The sequence below is a fragment of the Notolepis coatsorum genome (assembly GCF_963971535.1).
Source record: "Notolepis coatsorum genome assembly, chromosome: 6".
Classification (NCBI taxonomy): domain Eukaryota; kingdom Metazoa; phylum Chordata; class Actinopteri; order Aulopiformes; family Paralepididae; genus Notolepis; species Notolepis coatsorum.
The window spans coordinates 43727923-43740422 of record NC_140170.1 but is presented as its reverse complement, the minus strand read 5'-3'; the positions used below and the strand labels follow the sequence as shown (position 1 = coordinate 43740422).

Genomic DNA, 12500 nt, shown 5'->3' with positions numbered 1-12500 from the left:
TGCAAAGAGATACCCCATTAACAAGGCAAAGCCACAATGTTAGGGTTTTATATTAAATTGACTCCTAAACACTGAAAAACGCGCCCCCCCCCCCAAAATCCCAAATCGAAAATGTGAATTTCCTACCCTGGTACATGCACATAGGCACCAACACATACAAAGCTGGTTTGTGTGTGTATGTATGTGCATGTGAGAAAATACTTCCTCTCTAGCAGTGAAAATAGAGAATAAATGATCGATGGATTGATTGATTGATTGATTGATTGATACCCGTCAACTGAAAGGGCCTGTTAATCAGAGAATTATTGGCAGGTGAATAGGCCAGTCACAGTCAGAACTGACAGATGTGGGAGGAGTCAGGCCAGGGGTCCCCTCAGGTCAACCTTTCCATCATCCATTCACACACAAGCTACACACACAGGCATGCTGAGACGTTGTTTCCGGGCAGGGCTTGCAGTGCACCTCTCTCTCTCTGTCTGTCTGTCTGTCTGTCTGTCTGTCTGTCTGTCTGTCTGGCTGTCTGTCTGTCTGTCTGTCTGTCTGTCTGTCTGTCTGTCTGTCTGTCTGTCTGTCTGTCTGTCTGTCTGTCTGTCTGTCTGTCTGTCTGTCTGTCTGTCTGTCTGTCTGTCTGTCTGTCTGTCTGTCTGTCTGTCTGTCTGTCTGTCTGTCTGTCTGTCTGTCTGTCTGTCTGTCTGTCTGTCTGTCTGTCTGTCTGTCTGTCTGTCTGTCTGTCTGTCTGTCTGTCTGTCTGTCTGTCTGTCTGTCTGTCTGTCTGTCTGTCTGTCTGTCTGTCTGTCTGTCTGTCTGTCTGTCTGTCTGTCTGTCTGTCTGTCTGTCTGTCTGTCTGTCTGTCTGTCTGTCTGTCTGTCTGTCTGTCTGTCTGTCTGTCTGTCTGTCTGTCTGTCTGTCTGTCTGTCTGTCTGTCTGTCTGTCTGTCTGTCTGTCTGTCTGTCTGTCTGTCTGTCTGTCTGTCTGTCTGTCTGTCTGTCTGTCTGTCTGTCTGTCTGTCTGTCTGTCTGTCTGTCTGTCTGTCTGTCTGTCTGTCTGTCTGTCTGTCTGTCTGTCTGTCTGTCTGTCTGTCTGTCTGTCTGTCTGTCTGTCTGTCTCTCTCTCTCTCTCTCTCTCTCTCTCTCTCTCTCTCTCTCTCTCTCTCTCTCTCTCTCTCTCTCTCTCTCTCTCCTCTTTTACTATCTCTCACTCTCTTTTTCCCTGGTTCCACTTATCTCTCTAAACCTTCCTCCCTCTTCCCTCACTCCTCACCTTACTTAAAGGTATCCAACAGAGTATTTCACCACTAGTTGCTCAAATCGGCGCTAGAGAGCACAGTAGGACGTGTTACTCCGGCGCTCCTGGCGACCGTGCGCGTGTAAACACGCCCCTGTGCTTCAATTTGATTGGTCTATATATGATCCTCCTCTAACGTCAAGCTAAAGGAGGTCGTCGGACTGAACAACAAGCGAATCTTGCCACAGATGGGATTGTAAACATTGCGAGAGCAAAGAAAACGGCGGAAATGGACATTTGCAAAGATTATATGAGGTAGGAAATGTACGCATCTTGGGAGACTAGAACAACTAAATATGGGTGGAGATGTAAACAAAAGTAAGCTTTTTGCAAGAAAGCTCCATTGGTTACCTTTAACTATAATAGGGCTGGAGGAGTATATTCTACAACCTTCTAGAATATAAGGCACCATGACAACGAAGCATACAACTCTAACAATAACATTCGGTGTGCATACACATAGCATATAATAAATTAAATGAAGTGCAATCAGCCCTTAATAATACTTTAAAATTATCCACACATAAACGTATGGGCACAGCAAGGTTATTCTAACAATTTAAGTAATCACTCCATTAAAGGCACATTGAAGCGCTAAAAGGCGCTGCTTTTCTATCTTATCTAATCAGTTAAATCGGTTCTAGTGGCCTCTCCACGTTGATAATTATTTATCTCTTATTCCTTATCTATATCTTTCCATTGATTTTTATTTTATTAAATTTTTTCTTCTCATCACCCTATATTTTTTAAATATAATTTAACTTACATTGTTCTTTTCCAATGTTCTTCACATTAAGGTGTCAATATTACTATATATTTTTTAAATATATTGTAACTTACATTATTCTTTTCCAATGTTCTTCACATTAAGGTGTCAATACTGATCTACAATCTTTTCCTTTTTTTTCCCCCCACACGTTGGTGGAGGGTTCAAAGGAATATGTCGATAAAGGTTTATTCTCTTTTTATTTTATTTTTTATTTTTATCTTTAGGTTATTTATCACAATACTTCATTACAGTAAGGGAAGGTGCAAGACCAAAAGCGACATTCTATTGCAATAGAATGGAAATGTTAGATCCTATGGCAATGAGCATAGGAAAATTAGGATTACAATGCTCAGGTTGGGCAATCCGGTGGACCATGGGAGAAAGTCAATCGCGGAGGATGTGTTCTTGGAACACAGGCATGTTCGACTTTCTGGGAGAGGGGAAAATAGGGGATTTTTATTTGTATATATATATGTTTTTAAGCTCAGCTCTCAACGGGACCTCATTAATTGGATGTGCATCTATTGTAGCTTCATACTCCAGAAACATTACCAAAAACTACACGAAAACATGCATAGACTATGGCTAGTTTGAATATAATGGTATGGAACACCGGTGGGATAAACAAACAACACAAGCGCAAAAGCGTGCTTACACTGATGAAAAAAGAACATGTGGACGTGGCACTATTAAGCGAAACGCACATTTTAGAGGGAGACATAAATACGTTAGCGGATAACATATACCATAATATTGGTCACTCTTCTTTTGCTACGAGAACTAGAGGGGTAGCCATAGTCGTCAGACGCAAATTAAATATCGAATTGAAAGGGGTATGGTCGGATGCTGAGGGGCGCATAACTATAGCTAGGATTATACACAATAACAGGAAAATTGCATTGGCAGCGGTATATGCCCCGAATTTGTACGAAGTGGGTTTCTTCACTTCACTAACAGGAGAAATGTTAAACCATCCCGAGTACTCATACATAATAGGTGCGGATTTTAATGCCATTTGGAACCCAAGGATGGACAAAACTTACCTTTCCTTCTCCAGCGAACAAAAGAATTCATCTAAAGCATTAAAAGATTGGTCGAAATCAACAGGAGTAACTGATTTATGGCGTTCACTTAACCCCATGACCCGCAAGTACTCCTGTCGTTCGGCGAGACACAACACACTATCCAGAATTGATTACGTCTTTGCATCCCCGAGAATATTTGATAAATACGAAGTGGAAATGACACCCAATGCGCTATCAGATCACTGCTACTTAATCCTGAAAGCAACATTTGGTACATTATCTACCCGGGCCCCAAGATGGCGTTTTAATTCGATGCTGCTTAACAACAAGGAATTCATTACACAAATTAAAGAAGCTCTCACAGTATTCCTACAAGATAATGCTAACTCGGTGCAAGATCCCAGAATATTATGGATGTCGGTAAAGAGTATGATCAAGGATTTCTCGGATAGATTTACCTCCATATTGCGCAAAAATCAAAACACAAAACTGTCTGAAATGGAAACGCTTTACTCAACGCTTTTTAATTCTTTAAAATACAACAACTCTACTAGACTACATAACCAAGTTAACATTCTAAAGACCGAGATCAAAGCAATGTACAGACAAAAATCGGAATTGCAAATACGCAGCACTAGACAACAGCAGTACTTCCAAGGTTCTAAACCTAGTCACCTATTAGCCATGCGACTAAGAATTAATGCAAAATTTGCAGATATAACTGCCATTAGGAAACAGCAAGCTCTAGTAACAGAACCCAAAATAATAAACGATACATTCAAAGAATTCTACTCCGATTTATATAACTCAGAAACGACCTTTGATCAAGACAAATTAGACACATATCTTAATCAAATTACTCTCCCTAAACTTACGGATGAAGACGCTAAACAGTTAGAAGTACCGATCACATTAGAAGAACTCAAGAAGGCCATATCCGGAATGAAAAACGGCAAAGCTCCGGGAATTGACGGTATCCCATCAGAAATGTACATTTCTTGCTGGGACATATTTGGACCCTTATTACTAAATATGATCTTATACTCAGTCAAAGAGGGAAGCTTCATTGAACACCAAAATACCGCACTCATTTCAGTTCTTCACAAAAAAGACAAAGACCCCACTGAATGCGGTAGTTACCGTCCTTTAAGCCTCCTCGGAACCGATGTCAAACTGTACTCTAAGATATTAGCCATCAGATTGCAAAAGCATATGACGTCTTTAGTTCATACGGACCAAACAGGCTTCATAAAAGGTCGCCTGATCAATGATAACATAAGGCGAATACTGCACGTACTAGATACAGACAAAGAGGACATCACACCTAAGGCGATACTATCCCTGGATGCTATGAAAGCATTTGACAGGTTGGAATGGTCGTTTCTATGGGCAGTATTGGAAAGGATGGGGTTAGGAAAAGGTTTCATTGATATGATTAAAGTACTATACAAGGACCCATCGGCCATGATTACAACAGGCACAATCATCTCCAAAATCTTTCCGGTATCACGCTCTGCCAGACAGGGTTGCCCTCTTAGTCCCGGACTATTCAATTTATCATTAGAGCCTTTAGCACAATATATAAGACAATCCCAATCCATAGAACCAATCGTAATCAAGGGCACACAACAAAAAATTAGTTTATATGTGGACGACGTAATATTGTTCATGCAAAACCCCAACACCACATTGCCTCATCTGCTCAAGTTGATTGAGAACTTTGGTGATTTATCGGGATTTAAGATAAATTGGCCGAAGTCGGCTTTCCTTCCACTTAACACCCCTGCAAAAAAAGATATAACCCTCCCAGGTGCGATACCGATGGTAAAACATTTCAGATGCTTGGGAGTGGAAATATTCCCCACCATAAGACAAACGGTGAAGCACAATTACACAAAAATACAGAACAAAATCAAGGACGACCTGGACAGGTGGGCAAAACTTAAAAACTCAGTACAGGCAAGGGTATCAATAGTTAAGATGGATGTATTACCAAGAATCAATTTCTTCAGCTCAATGCTTCCGTTACCTCCTCCAGAGGACTACTGGAAAAGATTACAAACCTCCACATACAAATTTATTTGGAATAACAAACCACCTCGCATAAAAAGATCCACCGCACAGAGAAGTAAAGCAGACGGTGGCATGGCAGTCCCAGATTTTTTACAATATTTTAATGCCTTCACATTAAGACCATTGAAGAAGATATGGTTTGACCCCGAGGCTTTGGTATCTTGGAGAAAATTAGAAGAAAACATAGTAGCCCCACAGAGATTGAAAGACATAGCATACACTAAACTTTCAATCAAGCATTGTGAGCGAGAATTTGGCCCAATAATAACCCATGCAATCAGGACATGGCGGGAAACACAAAGGAAATTTCCTAACAATCAAGTATGGCATAATCACACTCCCATATTCAATAACAATGCTCTCTTAATGGGAAAACGACCTATAAGATTCCCTGTATGGGAAGAAAGAGGCATACACTCATTAGGGGATATTTTTAATAACAAGGGCCTCTGTAGTTATGTCGAAATATGCATAAAGTTTAACCTCACCGAGTCCACATGGCTTTTTTACATACAGTTACGACTTTGTATGAGATCTCACGGTGTTCCATTACACATACCAATTGAACACCACAGATACCACAAATTTTTCTATGACAGAGATACATTGGGAGGTTTTGTATCAGGTTTTTATTATCAATTATTAACGTCCTCGTACGAAACCCTTCAACTAGACAATGTCTGGAGGAGGGATATACCAGACCTGGAAAATGACTTTGATTGGCAAGGAGCCTGGGCAAATGTCCGACTTACATCAAGGAACCCGGATCATCAACAAATCAATCTGAACTATATTCACAGGACATACTTGACTCCTATAAGGCTGTGCAAAATGGGGCTTATACAAGACTCCAAATGTACAAATGGGGATGAAGGAACATTTATGCACATGTATTGGGACTGCCCACCAGTTAAGGCATTCTGGGAAGATGTGTCCCAACAATTATCAATACTCGTATTTTGGAATATACCTGTACACCCCGCGGTATTGCTATTGAATGATGTTTTTGAGTTTGCAGTGAACCCACAACTAAAAAGATTGGTTTTATCGGGTATCACAGTAGCTAAAAAACTGATTGCATCACGTTGGTTTCAACCGGAAAAAATGTGCCGGAAAGTGTGGTTTCTTACATATCTTGATGTGATATATCAAGAAATATCAACAGCAAGAATTCTAGGGCTCAATGAATCCAAAATGTTAATGTGGTTAGAAGTGGTGGAGAGAATAAAAGCTAGCCTATAATGGTGATGTCTGGTTAGGAGTGAGGGATAATGGAGGTACTATCCAAGAGGGGGTCCGGGAGGGGGGGATTTGAGCTGGAGCATATGTGTGTAGGGTTTTAGAAAATAGGTATTCGGGGTATATTATATACTAACATTTATATAATTGTAACTTCGCTGGATATACACGGTATACGGTTAAAATGTTATTATTGACTATTTTTGTTTTATCCTGTTTCTGTACTTGCATATATTTTAACCACCTTTACTGAAAGTTTCATTATACATTGTGTGTTAAGTACTGACTTTTAATAAGTTTTGTTTTGCAATAATAAAAAAAAAAAAAAAAAAAAAAAAAAAATAGGGCTGGAGGGCGGCTGGGTGGCGCAGCAGAGATTGCGCTCGTCACCAATGCAAGAGACTCCGGTCTCGAATCCGGGTGTCAGCATTGCCTACGGCTTGGACCAGCCGTCATACTAACTCAATTGACAGAGGTAGCGGGTGGAAAGTCGATGGGTGGGGATTTGGACGTTGTGGACAGCGACTCCTACAGGTCGGTTGGGGGACGCCTGCACAGCAGAGACAGGAAGTAGCGGGGGTAGTATTAGCCTCCTACACGTTACGCCTCGCCAAATGAGAGTCCGCGCTGGCGAGTGAAAATATGTGACAGGCTGCCTCCTCGTGTACCGGAGGGGACACGTGATGCAAGGCTTCTATCCTCCCTACAACCGACCAGTGGGGGGCATAGTCGAGCAACGTTCAAGACAGGGGAGGGGAGAATTGGAAACACGAAATTGGGATGGGAGAAAAATAGAAAATAAGGAGAAAAAGTGGATTAAAAAAAAACTATAATAGGGCATACTACAAATGTGAAGCCCCCACATTCAAGGCCGTGCAGCATCTAGCAGACAGAGGGAGGGGGGGGGGGGGGCATTGTATCCCTTTGCAAACAGTCTTGAGTGCAGGGTCACTCGAAATACTGTAGCTGCCTACAGTATATGCACTCATTGAAGGATATCATGATGCTGCCCTTGCAAGTCACATTGAAGGATATCCTCCTGCTTGTGTATACATGACACGTTGAATGATATCATCCAAAGAGCCCTCATAATCTTCTTCGACTGTTCAACACATTGCACTCGGTCATTTCAGAAGCTCGAGTTGTGTCTGGCACCTAGTCCATAGTTTTTCCCGTAAATATGCCCCATGCCTAATAAGGCTGAGCCCGAACCCTGTTTTTAGGGTTCGAACGTTCGCCAGGGTTTATCGAACGAACGTTCGAACGTTCGTTTTTTTTATTCTTATTATAGATCCTACGGAGGGCGGCATTGCATAATCTATTGGTGAAAAAACATGTTGTTTACAGTGGTGGCTGTTCATGTAAACATGTAATTAAACAAAGCACTCAGAAGAAAATAAACAAGCTACTGAGTACTGCATAAAGTTCCTACTTATGATAAACAATAGCCCTTGCACACCGCAGTCACGTAAGGGGCTAGATAAACAAATGCATTCGTTTTGTGGCATTCACGTTATATAGTTAGTGTTACACGTTCAATAACAGGTATTCACTCTTGGTCGACGGGAAGGAGAGAGGCGCGCGCCTCAGCTCCTTCCACCGTCACCTCGGAACGGGGGACGGCAGAGAGACAGAGAGACACCGGCGCGGGGGTCCCGCCGGGCTCCCAACACGCCCAGAGTGTTTCCAACGCAACCACCTCCCGCCATGAAGCTCGCGCTCCGTGGCCGAAAAAGGCTGGTATTCAATACTATTCATTAATGATCCTTCCGCAGGTTGACCTATGGAAAGTTGTTACGACTTTTACTTCCTCGGCGGGGAGCTAACGCTACGTTAATGCTTCTCTCAAGCAGATCAATGGCGGCATTGCCGGAAGTAAAAAAAATAATAAACGCTTGCCGATTGGTGGTAACAGCAGAGGCGGGTGCAAGCGGTGTGATGTAATTGGCAGAATCGCCTGTCATTCAATCAAAATTGTTCTATTGCATTGGTTGAGACAAGAGCTCTGGTTGAGTATCCAGCAACAGCCCGGCAGAGACCATACTGGTTGAGCCGAGCGATCTCACTCGGGGGACGCGCCGCTTCACATCGCCTCACCGTCGTTGCGCCTGCTTTATTTTTTTTCACCGAACGTTCGAACCCATTAATTAAAGTCCGAATGTCAGCTTAACGAACGAACGTTCGAACGTTCGAACGTTCGGGCTCAGCCTTAATGCCTAACAGTAAGGACCCTACTTATGACTCGAGAAGAGAAAATAACATGCCCTAAATAATAGTTCTGTGAGGGCCACTCCCCCCCCCCCTCCCCATGGGTTCAGGCCCCGGGACGGCTGACCTGGTTCTCCACCCCTGACGGTGACAGTGCCTGAACAGCAGAAATAGTTTGGAGACACACTGTTGTGTTGGACATGGAGAGACCAGATACTCCTCAGACTGACTGTAGTTCCCCCCAGGTCTGTCGTAGGGGAGACGTCCTGGTCTGGACTAAAGCTGCCGAAGGTCAACGCCGGACTGTGACCTTTACCACATACCATTGCTCCTGTGACCTTTAAAATACATCATGTCACCTTTGTTGCATGTCATTCTCTCCCCTCTCCCTCCCCCTCTCCCTCTCTCCTCTCTCTCTCTCTCTCTCTCTCTCTCTCTCTCTCTCTCTCTCTCTCTCTCTCTCTCTCTCTCTCTCTCTCGCTCTCTCTCTCTCTCTCTCTCTCTCTCTCTCTCTCTCTCTCTCTCCCCCCTCTCTCCTCTCTCTCTCCAATGATTCTCCGACAGAGAAATATCTTAGAATATTAATCTAAAGGAAAGACCACATTATATGGATAGATTGCAGGCCTGGGTAAAATATTAGTTCAATATATGTCCAGTATTTTTACGTGTAGCATTTTCAACAATAATATATCATATCAAATAAGTTGTGACAAGACAACTACTGTATATACACTATTGCACTATTGCAACCAAATGTGGTCTCATGGACCAAACACTTTAGCTTGTTTAATACAAGTAAAAGTATTTAGTATGACATAGAAGTAGCAAATTGCAGAAAGCTCATACATGACTAAACTTTTTGGTTAAAAAGTATGCTGTGGAGAGTGACAGGAAAGGTGAGAGAGAGAGAGAGAGAGAGAGAGAGAGAGAGAGAGAGAGAGAGAGAGAGAGAGAGAGAGAGAGAGAGAGAGAGAGAGAGAGAGAGAGATTTAAAGCCACAATGTCACGTGGCCTGTACAGTATACTTGGTTATATATGGTGGCTCAGATCGAGAGCCACCAGCAACATTTCAGTCTATTGCTAGTATTTGTGGTTGTCTATAATCCTTCCTGCTTTAGTAAGTAACAAGCATGTGTGGTAAATTCCCACAGACTTTCTACAATAATTTGAGGTTATTGTAGTACAATACAATGAGATTGATTATCTGGAAGGAGGAGGAAGGATTCATACTGATAGAATTGTTGGTCTCCTCATCTGACTTAAGCAGATGAGGAATAAAACGTGTACGCCAGACAAACCAGAACTGTAGTTCAACTCAACTGATTTATTTGAGTCAGGGCCAAGGGTGAATAAAAGGTTGACTTTTACATACAAAAGATTATCAGAGAACATTAACAGGGCTGTCTGTTGTACAGAAATATCACAATCAGGTTTGCATCTCAAACCTCAATAATGTACATGAAACAGTCGGTAACATAATCTGAACATACATTGACCATGCTGCACACATTATACATGAGTAAATCTGGTTTCAGATATTAAGGATTTACACTAAACTTTAAACAACAAATGGTGTTTCCCATGTATTTTACTCACATAAAATGCAAACAGCACAGCAGTCTCTCGATGGTCGAAGGAGCGGTGGAGCCCCCAGACCCCCTGGGGTTGGGTCCGGTCTGAGAGCTCCCGAATTACCAAAATGTCCCCTCCTTTATACTACAATTTCTAGCCAATAATAGCTTTACATAATACAGTTGGTCCGTGGGCGTCTTCTGTGGGGGCTGGCAGCCCCCCCCCCCCCCCCTGGGGTGTGGCGACGTGATGGGACAGAGACAGAAGGGGCCCATCGGTGGCCCACGTCCGTGTGATCTTTTGCTGAGATGAAGGGGCCTGGCTTGTCTCACGAGGGGGGGTTGTGACATGATGTCCTCGGGTGGGGGGTGTGAATACGCTTTGACCCTTTGGGCCTTATTTACCATACAGTACTAATCTGATCACCTAGTGGGGGTGACCTTTGTCTATTCAACTATCCCTGCCACCACTTCTGCTAAACAGTATACAAGGCTGTTTATGAAATTCAACTCAATATTACCACACATGTCTGTCTTATTGACTTCTTCAGATCATTACAGGTTCTTCATGGCCTAATGGTGCGTACGAGGATCAGGTTTACTTCCAATTAAATCCAAGTTAATGACACGTCTTACCTGTTAATGACAAACAGAGAGGGCAAGGGGTTAGTTCTCACACACAGGTTGGAGGTCATGACACACACGCGAGCGCACACGTGCAATGTCAGACACACACACACACACACACACACACACACACACACACACACACACACACACACACACACACACACACACACACACACACACACACACACACACACACTCACACACGCACACACACGCACACACACACACACACACACACACACACACACACACACCAAACCCCAGAGAGACAGCTGACAGTAGTGAAGCATGCAGTCAAAGCCTTGTTACATAACAACTACCAGCCCCTTACACAACGATGCTGACCTGGACACACATATACATACATACACACACTGTTACGACCCTGGCTCAGAGGGAAGCAACATAAGGGGACACAGACACCAACGGTCTATGTTTAAACCAAAAGACTATACTTATTATGATATCTAGCGCAAACTAAAGATCAATGTGGTGGAAGGGAGGGAGACACTGTTCCAACAGTGTCTTCCAGCAGCAGTGTGTCTGCCTGTGTGGGTGGGGGAGGGCCTTTGAGCCCTGCCAGGCAGGTGTCCAATTAGCAGCAATCAGCTGGAACACAGGACACAGGATTAACCAAAAGCATGGTACATAACATTTCCCCCACCAAAATGGTTGCCCAGGAGGCAACCACTACACATCAAACCACCAAACAGTGAGTCACTACCACAAAGCGGCAATGGGTCGGCGCCTGTCGAACACGACCATCAACGTTGTCGAATGCTCCCCACACAAGAACATTCGACAATGTTGTTTAATACAAACAACTAGGGCTGACCTTCGAAGATTTTTTTGGCAATCGAAGCTTCGGGGCCGAGCTTCGATTTTAATTCGAAGCTTCGAGAATTTTTAATTTAATTTTTTTTTAATGTTGTGGGACTTGTACAGCACTTTGGTCAACTTTGTTGTTTTTAAATGTGCTCTATAAATAAAGTGGATTGGATTAATTAATTAAGTAGCCCCTTTCGTGACTGTGACGCAGCCAACAAGGTTTCACTCGGCTGTGTGATTTAATTCAAGGTGGATCGCTGTTGTCGTTTGAACAACTTCAGATTTCATGGGAACTATCAATCCCCCAAATCAAGAATGTTTAAGATGAATGAAGTAAGATTTTGATTATTTTAAATATGGCCTGTGTAGACTAAACTATGCACAGAATTATGTCAGTCTACAAGGTCCGGATTCTACATGGTCCGGCAATGTAGACCTTGTAGACTCCACTACAGACAAATTATCAGTGAATGTTCATGCATTTTATTTATAATTTTTTATTTCTCTTTCTCCAATTTTCTGTTTTTCTCCCTGTCCCAATTTAGTCGCCGTGCCAATTCCCCCCCTCCCCTACCTGGCTGCTGTATGCATGTTCTCCTACGAGTCGGTACAAGGGCGTCCCGAAGCCGACCGCGTGCTTCCTCCGATACGTGTGGCGACTGCCAGTGACGTCTTTTCACTTGGCAGCGAGGACTCTCATAGGTGAAGTGTAACGCGTGGGAGGGCACGCTATCTCCACCAAGTCCTGCCCCCGCTGAGCAAGCGCCGAGACCTGACCTGTCCACAACGCCAGATTCCCTAATACTGCCAATTGTATTAGTATGAACGACCAGCCAAGCTGGTAGCAACGCAGAGAGCTGGGCTCGAACCCAG

At 43.3% G+C, this 12500-nt stretch overlaps 1 protein-coding gene across 1 annotated transcript in view; it reads left to right on the top strand.

Annotated features, from left to right (window-relative positions):
- Window positions 1-12500, top strand: part of jph3b (junctophilin 3b) — a gene marked incomplete at its 5' end in the record, with an annotated part of 161954 nt that overhangs the window by 491 nt on the left and 148963 nt on the right.